At 31.5% G+C, this 12,554-nt stretch overlaps 1 long non-coding RNA gene and 1 pseudogene across 2 annotated transcripts in view; one reads left to right on the top strand and one right to left on the bottom strand.

The window, feature by feature from the left end:
- The window catches only part of LOC149516789 (uncharacterized), a 40,864-nt gene extending 39,393 nt beyond the window's left edge, over positions 1-1,471 (top strand). For both annotated transcript variants that reach the window (XR_016345164.1, XR_016345169.1), the window contains one exon: positions 1,197-1,471. This is a non-coding gene — a long non-coding RNA (uncharacterized LOC149516789). The remainder of the gene's footprint in view (positions 1-1,196) is intronic.
- Positions 1,472-1,568: 97 nt separating this feature from the next.
- LOC111303164 (protein DETOXIFICATION 16-like) lies at positions 1,569-11,695 on the bottom strand (annotated as a pseudogene).
- Between the last annotated feature and the right edge of the window lie 859 nt (positions 11,696-12,554).

Genomic DNA, 12,554 nt, shown 5'->3' with positions numbered 1-12,554 from the left:
GCATTTTTTAACACTTTGACGCCTTCATCAATTTCTTATTATATAACTACAATGGAAAAGATAACAGATTACGAAAACGAATGCATTCTATCGGCGAAGCAGTTAAATTAAAGGAAAACCGTACTTTGTTTGGCAGCTGCCCTTGAACAATGAATGAATCCTTTTCATTCTCATCAAGGGTAGGTCGGGTTCTTGCCGTGAAGAATCTGGCAGAATTGAGAGAAAAAATCTGTGGATTAAAAGAATTGAAATGCTTGAGAGGGAGTAGGAATTAGGAAGGGTCTCAGAGATGATAATTGAAAGGAAGATGAACTGAGATATGTACAGCAGCTTAAGGGAGAGAGAAAAGAGGATGATGGTGCTACATGGGAGCCCATTTTGCCAGATGACTGCTTGTTGTGGGTCTTGCTTTTGGGAAGTAGGCGTCCCCATTTTTTCTGCTTTTTGCCAGGCTTCCCAGCGTCCATGAACTGTAAGCTCACCCCCTCGACCTCAAAAATGAAACAATTTTCATAATTGATCTGATCATGGGTCGCGCCAGATGTAACATTTGAGATGGCACATGCAGCTTCTTTCTTAATATCAAATTCATCATTTTGAAGCAGACGAACCAGTGGCGCAATAATATTAGCTTCAATCACAGCCAACAAAAAGTCCATCACTTAAATGGAGTTTTAGGGAGGATGGGCTGCTTTCTTCTTAGATTTAGGCCAGTCTAACTATTTGTAAGAATACAAACCAAAGAACTTTTCCGGAATGTCTCAAAACTCTGTTATTCATTGACAGGCCAAAGAACTTTTCGGGAAGATGCTGCCAAATGAAGCTCGGACTCCGATCATCGGAAAGTTTTTTTTTTTTTTGAGTACAGGGGTGGAAACTGAGCCCTTATGTCCCCTTTTAGCTCTACGGATCAGTGGAAAGTTAAGCAAATGCCAATTGTTAATATCCATTTTACCATTTCGTCCCTTGAAACTTGTAAAACGTCTGCAATTTTATCAACGGAAAGTTATGTAGCACTTTTTCATAAACATTAGTACAACATTTACTCTCTGATTTTAAATTCTAGTTAAGGCCATTTGTTTTATGTTCTTAGAGTTTAGTTTTAGGTAACTACATTGATCGCAATCATTTTTGTTTATGATTTGTGATTTTTGTGGGATACTCTTGTATTTGAATTGCTTTGTTTTAACTTGTAGGCTCCAATGTACAATCGGCCATTGCTTGATGGATTAAGGAGTAGTAGCTGCCTCAACACAAGGAATTACATGCTCGGAAAAGAATCAACTAGATGAATTAAGTTGTCTTTTCATTCCTCACTATGGCTGTTCTTGAGGAATTTGGCAGACTTGATAGATGGAATATTGTGTGGGTGATGACACGTTAATTATGATATTATTTTTACTTTATACAAATTTTTTCTTGAAAATGTAAATAACAAAAACCACAACTATAGAAAGCTTGATATTTACCTTCAAAATTCAAACTCACAGCAGTCGAGTTTATCCAATTTTACCCACAATATCAAAATTGTCAAAATACTACTAGTAAGTACTAATTAAAATACAATGAATGAATTTCTACATAGGAACAGGGTTAGTTGTTCTGCCTGCTTCTGCGTCTAAGCACTAACAAAAAGTTAATTGCTTTACCAAACTCAAGTACAGAGGATTATTCAAGTTTCATTCTGTATGAGTCAAAGAGCTCACCTAAGATCTCACATCCAAATTGATCCTTATCAGTCCCTCCATGGCGGCTCTGATGTGTGTGTGTGTGTGTTTAATTATTTTTACTAGCTACTAAATCGTAACCAAATAGAAAGCACCGAAGTTTCCAACTCTGGATCAGGAAGAAGACCGGATAAAGAAACCATTAGCTCAAATGTCCAAGCCTTCAAGCTGCTTAAATGCATTGGAATTAATGATTAAAACCCCCAAAACATTGGTGTGGTTGGTTATTCAGAATCTAAATTTCTTATTCCCTTGAATGATTGGAAATTATGTACCTTGACATAAGAGCTGAAGGGATAGAAACTTTTACGAAACTGAAGATATTGACATAGCCTCTTTTGAAAAGCCACTCCAAGTTTTTGCAAAGGAAGAAGAGAAATCGACATAAAGTGGCAAAAGCATGAGATTTATCCAGTAGGATATTGAATTTGCCAAGGCAGCTCCGTTGCTTCCAAGCCCTGATTTAAACAGCAGGATCCAACAAATGAAAGCATGAAGCAAAGTAACAATTCCAGAGGTGAGCACCATGGGGATTACATTATTTTGGGTCCGAAGGAAAATAACAAGACATTGCTGAAGACGAAATGCAAAAGTGCTGGGGATCATGAAATGGGCAAACTCTCCAGCTTTTTCTGATATGGTAGGATCTTGGTGCATGAAAATTTAGAATAGGCTTTGCGCAGACTGCAAGGAATAAGCTGACGATCGAAAGAACAAGCATTGCTCTGTGTGTGTATACCAAGCATGTGATACTGCACTGCTCCAAATGACTGTCCCCATAAGGTTTCTAATACAGTTGCCATCCCCCTCTGATTACATAACTTACAAATCCAAATTACATCATAAACAAATGACTCTTAACAAATATGGCATTATTATTGAATTAGGTAGCATAAGAATAAAAGAAGTGATTACGATTTTAACTTATTGGATGTCACTTATTATATAAATTAATTGAATTATATTAATATGGTATATGTACTTTAAAAATATTAAAATATATGATACTTATATTATCAATTCGTATCAAAAAATAATTTTAAAAATATTTTATGTAATAATAGTTTTACTTTCAAAGCACCTATGATATAAGCAGTGTATAAATTAATTATGTGGCTAGATTGAATGATCATTTTCAAAATAGGTAGATCTGGCCAATCTAAAGAGGTGTCATGTAAACAATGAGAGGCCTATTGGGTTTTAAATTCTGATAGTAATTAATTTTTACCCAAAAAAGAATGTAAACTTTGGGAGTTTCCCCAAACAATTTATACAAGAAGAAATTTTTCTTTAAAATGTATTCCATGAAAATGAAATTTTATTAGGCTAATTTTACTATATACTTTTGTTTTCACGAGTTAAAAGCAAATAAATAAGCTTAGAAACAAAAGTAATAGAGTTAAAAACCAAAATAAAAATTTTTAATTTTCAAGTGAAAATAAAAAGGTCTTACCATTTTGCACCTTACACCTGTATGGAACAAGAACAACTAATGTTAGAGTTGGGTCTCTTATATATTTAAGTGTTTGCTAATTGTTCCCATTAAAAAAAAAAAAAACTATTTACTCCTCTTACTTTGAATATTATTTTTAATAGACTTTGCATATTATTAGAACAATGTACTTAAATACAGGTAAAACCATAACTTCTATGAAAATAAAATGTTAACACATTTAATTATTTGAAATATGTTAAAAATGTATGAGTTGATGATAATAGTAGATTAATCTTTTAATTAAAATTAAAGTATTCCCCCCCCCCCCCCCCAAATATAATGTCCTAATTGATGGTGAGATTGAATTGTAAAATTAAAGTACACATATATATATACATATTCCTAATTAGGTTAATAAAAATGAAAATTACACTAAACCCATGCATTTGGCATAAAAAATATATGAAGCTCAGATTAAGTAATTAAAATGGAGCTTACCAGCAAGTTGAAACCAATGACTGATACAAAGGAAGAGGCGATGGAAGCACTTGAGAGAGCTAACTCACCATGATGACCTACAAACATTATTGAAATTAATTGTAAACTATATTGCAATAGGAAACCAACAAAAAGAAATCCTGCAAGCCAAAGTTGTTTCTTCACTTATTTCCCAATATCCTTTCTCTTAAACCCTTCTATCTTTTTTCTTCTTCTTCTTCTTATTTTTATCTGCTTGTTAATTGGGAGTTTAATCCCCTCATGATTTTCTTTTATATATATATATATATATCATTATTAAAAACTTAATTCTATAGTCCAACCTCAAAGTTGGAATCATTAATGTAGAAGCCTAAGTTTAGGTTTTAACATTATTCAAAGGTCTTGACGACATATAAGTTTTCTACAAATATTAATCTTAATTGTAAACAAGGTTTTGCAGCTTAAAGTTAATTAAGCAGAGCTTTGTACCTAACCACACAAGAAAATTGTAAGCATATGGCTAATTAAATCTTTGTTAAGTTCCACATCTAACATGAACACTCAATTAAAGATTAAATTACTTGATCCACCTAGCACTTGAGACTAGCTTTAGTTTTTATTTGGATATAAATGATTCAAGCTATTCATCAACTATATATGCACAAATTGGTTAATAGTTGAATCTAACTCGTAATATTATCCAATCAAGCTCAAATTTAACAAGGGCTTACATAATAAATTGAGTTCAATTACCTTTTAATAAGCATAACACAATCCTTAGTTATTAAAAGAGAAGCTTGGTAAATTTGACCCGTTTCATTGACAACTTTAATTAATTGTAAGAATTCAACAATAATAAATAGAATAACATGAAATTAGGGATACAATTCTTTTATTCTTAAAATGATCAAATTGATGGCTGTTGGATCAGTCTATAATAGTTAACGTATGCAGTTAAAGATTTGGACTTAATTGATATAAGGTGTGCATGATTTTGTTATTAAGGAACAATCCCATATTATTATTAAGTTTAAGATACTCCAGACATTTGAAAATGTATAAAAATTTTGTTCATTTACTATCAATAGATTTTAGTTAAGACCTATCTTGAAGGTGTTCAATCTATTTTATAAAAGAACTTATTTACGGTAGAAACAAAAGTAAGGTGATATTTGGCTTTCAAAATTTTGAGAATTTTAATTTATACATGAAATAGATTTAAAATTCTAGATGAAACTAATGAAATTTTTTTACATTCTTATTTTAATCTTTATAGTTTACAAAATTATAAGGTTATATTATTTCATATTAATTTTTTTTTATTTTGACTATTTTCCAATTGATTTTATTTGTTTTTTTATTATAATTAACAAAAATATCACTTTATTTTATTTGTTTTTTCACCTAAAAACTTGTGATTTAATTTAATAAAAGTTTATTATTATTTTTTATTTATTAAAAATAGATAAAAATATTATCACATAATTTTTTCAACATTTTACGTCACTTCAGTAATAAATTTACCAAACATTATTTTAACTTGTATTTACAATATCTATTTCAGGAGTACTTCTTCTAAAAGTTTCAATAGGACTAAACAGGCATTAAAACCAACATATACCAAGAATAAGTTTTGGTCCTTTTGTTTGTAATAATGTACGGTTGAAATTCATGCAAATATAATAAAAATTTTAACTATTTAAAGTTGAATGTGTTAAAAAAAAGAAATGAGGAAGAGAGAAGCGGCTGCAGGTTTTGGAAAGAGCAATAATATATCGAATAGTGTAAGGAAGCAGCGCACACTTTAGCTTTAGGATGGATGCAGTCATAGTTGTAAAATGTAAAGGTTTTTGAGGTTTAGATCAGCTGCGAAAAAAGGTTTAATGGATCTCCCTCCCTCTTGGAGTTGAATATTAAAAAATACAAAGACCTGATTTTAAAATTAAAAACTATAAAAGGACGTTTAGTTTGAGAGAGTCTAAAAATTTTTTTCTGAAATTTTGATTATGTGTATTTGATCATCACGTTTGATTTAAAATTATTCGATTTTTGAAAAAAAAAATCAGATTTTTAATAGTATCAAAAAAATTTTAATCATAAATCTATCTCTTTTTATGATATTTTATCATTGAATAAAAAATTGCTTGAGTTTCACAAATAATCTAAATAAAATATTATTTTTTTATTTACTTTTTTGAATAACAATGTCTGACAATAAAATTAACTTTTTTTAAGTCAATTACAACGTTTGTAATAAATAAAATACATTAATTATTATTAGTGTGGTTTATATTTTATATTTCTGTTACTGTGTTTTTTCAAATATATAATAATCGACTGATTTGTCTTAAAAAATTATATGTGTGACAAGTCTTTTAGTCTAATAAAGCTTTCTAAATTTTATTTCTTTTACCGCTTATTTTCCGATTTAAAAGTTTTTATAAAATAATAGTAGATAAGAGAAGGTAATTTTAACGATAGGACATATACAAAAAACACTTATAAAATTAAAACTTACATTTAATAAAACCTAAACAAATTAAATAATTAAAACATCAAGAGTAAATGAAATCATTTTAATTATTTTCAATGATCTTTGAACTACACAATTAGAATATAACACACTCTCATAATTGTAGATATCTAATTTGGTACAAGTTCAAATCAATTGAATCTGATCCAAATGGATAAGTCCATTTGTATTTGTATTTGTATTTATTTATTTATAAATATATTTTTTTAATATTATTATTTATCAATTAATATATTTATTTATTTATTAATATATTTTTTCTATTATTATTATTATTATTATTATTATTATTATTTTGACTTCATCTTTTTCTTGATGGATTTTGGGTTGGGATTAGGATAAAAAAAATTAGAGTGTATTCTACCATGAATTTGGAGGCTGACAGAGGTGGAATTGGATTCAAAGATTGAATCTAAATCCTAGAGGAAATTAGAATTGATTAGAAACTCTTTTTATCAATCCCTATAAATAGGTGTTGAAACAGAACTCACAGAATATGAAAAAACACAACAGAGAGAGGAAACATAAGCAAGATTGTGTTTAGATTTTTTTTAAAAATTTTTTTCAAAATTTTTGGAGTTTTTTTCTGAAAAATTTTTGGAAATTTTTCAGAATTTGGTGAAATTTTTTGACGAACTTTAAATTTTTCGACGAATTTTTCGATCAACTTTGAAGTTTTTGGCATCTTTTTCCAGATTTCGATAGAACATTCAATCATAATTTAGGATTGTTTAAAGAGAAGGAGGAGAAAAGAAAGGGAAGGAGAGGAAAAGAGAAGGGAAATCCGAAGAAAAATCGAGTTTCAGCCTTATATACCCTCCCTAAAATGACGTCATTTTTGCGTTAGCAAACCCATAAGATCTGCGCATTTTGTCAAGATCCGACCCGACCCGTAGTGCACCCTATCCAGCGACTCGCTTCTCTGCTTGGGTTCGAGCCGAGCCTTTTTTCTGTCGAGCTGGACATCCGAGCCGTCGTTTCTTCTTGGAGTCGAGCCGAGCCGTTCCAAAGGTTTTTTTTTCTTATTTATTATTATTATAGTATTATTATTATTTATTGATTAGATTAGAATAATTTGGTATTCCTTATTTTATTTTATTTTTTAAATGATTTTCTTAAAATAAAATTCTAAAAAAAATATTTTTGAGGAAAAGTTGAAAGTATCAATTTTCCTTTAAAATAAGTTTTCTAAAAAATATTTTTGAGAAAAAGTTAAAAATATCAATTTTTTTTAAAAATAATTTTTTAAAAAATATTTTTGAGGAAAATGTAAAAGTATCAATTTTTTTCGAAATTAAAGTTCAAGAAAAACATTTTGGAGAAAAGTTGGAAGTACCAATTTTCCTTAAAATAAAAAAACTCTTAAATGCTTTTGAGAAAAAGTTGAAAGTATCAATTTTCCTTGTACAAAAGCAATGAGTTTTTGAAAAGAAAAGGATTTATATCTAAAGCTGAATCATTATTTTTTTTTTCCATTTTATTTCTTTTCCTTTTTGAATTTTCTTTAATGTTAAATAATCCGACGATAAAGCATTTGCAAGTGAAACAGTAGTTTCCTTGCATACTCTTGAGGTGAGAGAAATTTTTTAATTTTTTTGCTAAAAGTATTAGAGTCAATTGAGAATAATTTCTAATAATTAATTACTTGGTAAAATTTTAAAGTTTATTGGATAACATAAAATTAAGCTGGTACCATCTTTCGATGGGCGTTGTGAGGGTGCTATAACCTTTCTCACACGCAATCGTACTCTCGAACCCTGTTCTGGTTAGTAGACCTGAACCTATTCTTTTAGGGATCCTTAGGCTTAGGTGTTTCTTAAAAGGATAGATTCTTTAGGTGGCCAATCGCACCTAGATAAAAAAGATTGATGGTGACTCCTCAAATCAATGTCTAGTGATAGATCCCCGGATCTAGACGTTATGACAGTTTGGCGATTTCACTAGGGACAGCTGAGAGTCAGGCCAGCAAATAAATTTGTGTTATCCAAAAGCCTAATAAAATCGAACCTTTTGTATAGATTTTTTTTATTCATTCATATTTATTTATTTTGTTAATTATGTCATTCATATGTATGTGCATAACATGAGTTCTATATCTGAGCTTCGTCCCTCTATGAGGGAGTAAAGTATCTATTGCTTTCATGAGGTTTAATGCGTTCGTAATGGCTAGCAAAATACTCTCACTGAAATTAAATCTTTTTCATTTGTAGCCTGTAATGGGTGAGGATTGGGGTGCCTTACTAGTATGTAATAGACAATGATGTAAGGAGCAATTTGGGAACCTTTAGACTTTAACCTTAGACCACGTATAGTGAACCTTATAAATGCCTAACCTATAGATAGAGCCATTTCCTTCCTTTTAGAATTGTCTAAAAGCATAGGATTCATTTTTTTTATTAGGTGTGATGTTCTAATTTCTTTAGTTATTTATTTGCCTATTTCTCTTTATGTGATATACTAACCTATTCTCTTATTCATATTTGCATGATTCATATTCATATCATAAAGTTGCATAAAGAATATTTGCCTAAAAGATGATATTCAACAAAAATTTTTCATGAACTCCACAGAATGACTAGTTTGTTCTTCATCTGTATTAGCTTATTATGAGTCACCCAATGAAGTAAAGGTCTAGTAAAAAAGATTCAACTGAAGATAGAGGATTGTTCACCAATCGGATATGATTCTACCTTGTCCCAAAAAACATTTTCCTCTTCAAATAAAATAATATAGAGGATTTGATTGATATATGGAAAAAGATGAGTCCGTCAAGACAAGAGTAGTCTTGCCAGAGACATGGACATATAGCAACCTTTTTGCAGTAAATGTCGATAATTAACTAGTTAGAGCTGCAGTGCAATTTTGGGATCCTATATACAAGTGTTTTATTTTCAATGAAGTGGATATGACGCCAACCATTGAAGAATATTCGACCTTGTTGGGCCTGCAACTCAAAGCTCCTGACAAGATATACATTAGAAAACACAAGTTAGGATTTCGTAAAGATTTGGCCCATCTCATGGGGATAGACAAGGAGATTGTGGATTCTCACATAAAGAAGAAACAAGAATAGGTTTGCCTACCTTGAAAATTCTTTCATGATTTTTTAGTGCAACATGCCAACGAGGAACTGGGATTAGATGTATTTGCCTTAGCCATATACGGAATGGTGATATTTCTAAAGGTTTTGGGTCATATTGAAATAGTAGTGGTTGACATCTTCGAGAGTGTTATCAATGGTTGTAACCCTTCGACAGTAATATTAACAGAGACTATCAGATCTTTGAGTTACTATCGTCAGAATACAGGGTGTTTTATAGGCTATATATAGTTATTATACTTATTGATGAAAAGCCATTTCGAGTGGAGAAAAGGTGCTTTCTTGAAGCTTTATGTCTGCAATCGAGCTTCGATCAAAGAATTTTATGAAAGTGGGTGGTCAGAATAAAAGTAAAAAAAAGAGTGGATAGTTTTCTTACAAGAACTGACAAGTGCCAAAGTAAGGTTGTTGGTCACATGGATGAATCGTGAACCTATGCTATATCAGTGTGGAGATAATACTATGATCCCACTTTTAGGTTTATGAAGGGCAATAAGTTATACGTCACTTCTAGTAAAAAGATAGTTTAGGACAGAACAATTCATTCCTATGACCTAATGCTTTATCAATTAGATTTTTCTTACAGTGAGTCAAAAGCATTTCAGAGGATGAATGAGATAATTAAAGCATGGAAAAATCCTTGTAGAGTGAGTCTTGGATTGTTCACTGTTAAAGTCACTCAGGGGTACTTAGGTTGGAGAGCAAGACGAAGACAGAAAATGTTATTCACTTATGAAAGCTTTCAACTGCCAATAAAAGGAAAGCTTGAAGAGATACCATCGAAATTAAAGCTTACGATAAAAGAATTTGAGTTTAAAAAAGATAAGTTAAAGCAAAAAATTTAGAAGCTTCGAGAAAAAAAAATCAGTGGAAAGATAGAGTTGAAAGACATGAAGCTAGAGTTTACAAGATTGCTAGAGAATGTGATGCAACTATTAAAGACCTAGTAGAGCTACACCAAGAACATAAGAGGTTATATGTGAGAGAAAGGGCTAATAAGATAACAATTATTGAGCTCACTGAAGAGAATAAACGATTGAAGCAAGAATATGTTGAATTAAAGGAAGAAAGTACCCAAGTACAGACAAAAAATAACATGTTAAACGATTACTTAAGCAGGTTGAGACAGAGGTTGAATGAACAAGAAGACTACATTGCTACATTAGTTAGAGAGCATAAAAAGTTATCATACCAAGTTTGGTATGGTAAAAGAGAGAACCTAGGAAGATAAAAGTACATTGAGCACCTAACGACCCAAATTTACAAAGGGGTATGCAAGGTAAGAGAGATGGTAGAAAAGGTAGAGGATTGAAAGAAGTGGTAGCCCCAGTAGAAGAACATGGGTAGCGTCTCTTGAACTTCATCAAAGAAGCCAGAACCTAGTATGAGCAGATCAAACGATTTTATGGTTATAACTCTAGGATAATAGATTCTATGTAAATGAAAGTTTTTTGGAATAAATGAAATCTTTTGGTTAAACATTATCTTAAGGCAAATGTTCTCTTCATGCATGCATTTTCATTCATTACATTCTCATTCAATACATTTAACAAAGTAACCATGAGTTAGTCATATAAACTTGCTAATTCTAAGATATGGTATTGAAGGTTCAAAGATAGCTCCATCTAGCAAGAACCTTGTCCATTGATATAACAAAAGAGTTAGAGCCAGACAAATTGAGTAAAAAAACTCTCACCGATTTGAGAAATTGGAAAAAACATAAGAAAAGATTGAATTTGAGTTGAGTAGGATTTTAGAAGCTCTCAATAAGTTGAACAAAAAAAATGGAGAGAAAAAAATACAAGCCAACAGGGCCCTCCATCACAAGAAATGGCCGACCCTTTATATCCTCCAGGTTTTGGTCCACAACAAGCTTAGTCCACACAGGATATACTGTACAGTAGTTCGCATATCTTGTATACCCTTGAATGCCATTAGCTTCAAACTCTGGACATTACCATAGTTATGTAAACCCTGTCTTTACTGAAAAGGTAGTAGAACCAATCCAAGTTCCTGATCTAGATGACTCGAAAGAGAAAGAGAAAGAAAAGGCAAATGGGGTAGAGTCTCAGAAAGATTCAAAGATTAGTATGCTTGAACAAAGGTTACGGGCTGTAGAAGGAATTGGATTTTATGGTTCCGTCGACATTGCTGGGCTTTGCTTAGTCACGGATGTAGTCATTCCACCAAAGTTTAAATTAGTAGAATTTAAAAAGTATGATGGTACAAAATACCCAAAAACTCATATCACCATGTACTATTGGAAGATGGTAGCCCATGCCCATAATGAAAAACTATTAATGCATGTTTTTCAAGATAGTCTTACAGGCTCTGCTACCAGGTGGTTTATCTAACTGGATAGAATCCGTATCCGTTCTTTGAGTGATATAGCCCATGACTTTATCAGTTAATATCGACATATTATAGATCTGGCTCATGATCGTTTGTCTTTACAGAACTTGAAGAAAAAGGTAAATAAGTTTTTTAAAGAATACACTCAGAGATGAAAAGATGTAGCTTCTCAAGTGCAACCTCTTCTGACTGAGAAAGAGACTATAGGGCTATTTGTCAGCACTTTGAAATCTCCCTATTATGAAAAGATGATAGTGAATGCAACCAAAAACTTCACTGACATGGTAATGGCAAGTTGGAAGGAGGTGAAGTATCCAATAAAAGAGCCCCAAAGAAGAAAGAGATTGAAGCTCAGGCTATAAGCTTTGATAGACAGTAATTCGGGGGTTATCAACCCTACTCACTATAAGGATACCTTTCATATTTTTCTGCTATAAATAACACTTCCCGTTATCCATACCAAACATTCACACAGTCATCTTATCCCCAAACATATCAACCTCATCTTAGGCCTCAGAATACCACATATAGTCCTAGCACTCAACCTACCCTAAGACCCCAGACTCATCCAGCAAGCCTAATGAGAGGTTTTCGAGAGCAACAAACTACTCGTAAAAGCTTGTATTTGACCTAATTTTCATGACCTATACAAAGTTATATCATGAGTTTTGCAACGTCATCTAATTGCTCCAAGTAAGTTAGAGCCACTCAAGCCATCTTACCCTAAGTGGTATGATCCTATAGGCCAATGTGACTATCACTATGGGATTGCTGGTCACTCCACTGAAAATTACACTGTCTTGAAACAAAAAGTGCAATGGCTGATCAAGGATGAAATGATTAGTTTTTATACAAGAGGGGTAACTGTACCAAATATTAGTGGTAATCATTTGCCTAATCACAATATGAATGCTCTGAGTAATGAAT

This window comes from Durio zibethinus, chromosome 9, assembly GCF_047325235.1.
Source record: "Durio zibethinus cultivar Kanyao isolate XHJ-2024 chromosome 9, ASM4732523v1, whole genome shotgun sequence".
Taxonomy (NCBI): domain Eukaryota; kingdom Viridiplantae; phylum Streptophyta; class Magnoliopsida; order Malvales; family Malvaceae; genus Durio; species Durio zibethinus.
Note: the sequence above shows the minus strand (reverse complement) of the source record. Positions and strands in the feature narration are given on the sequence as shown.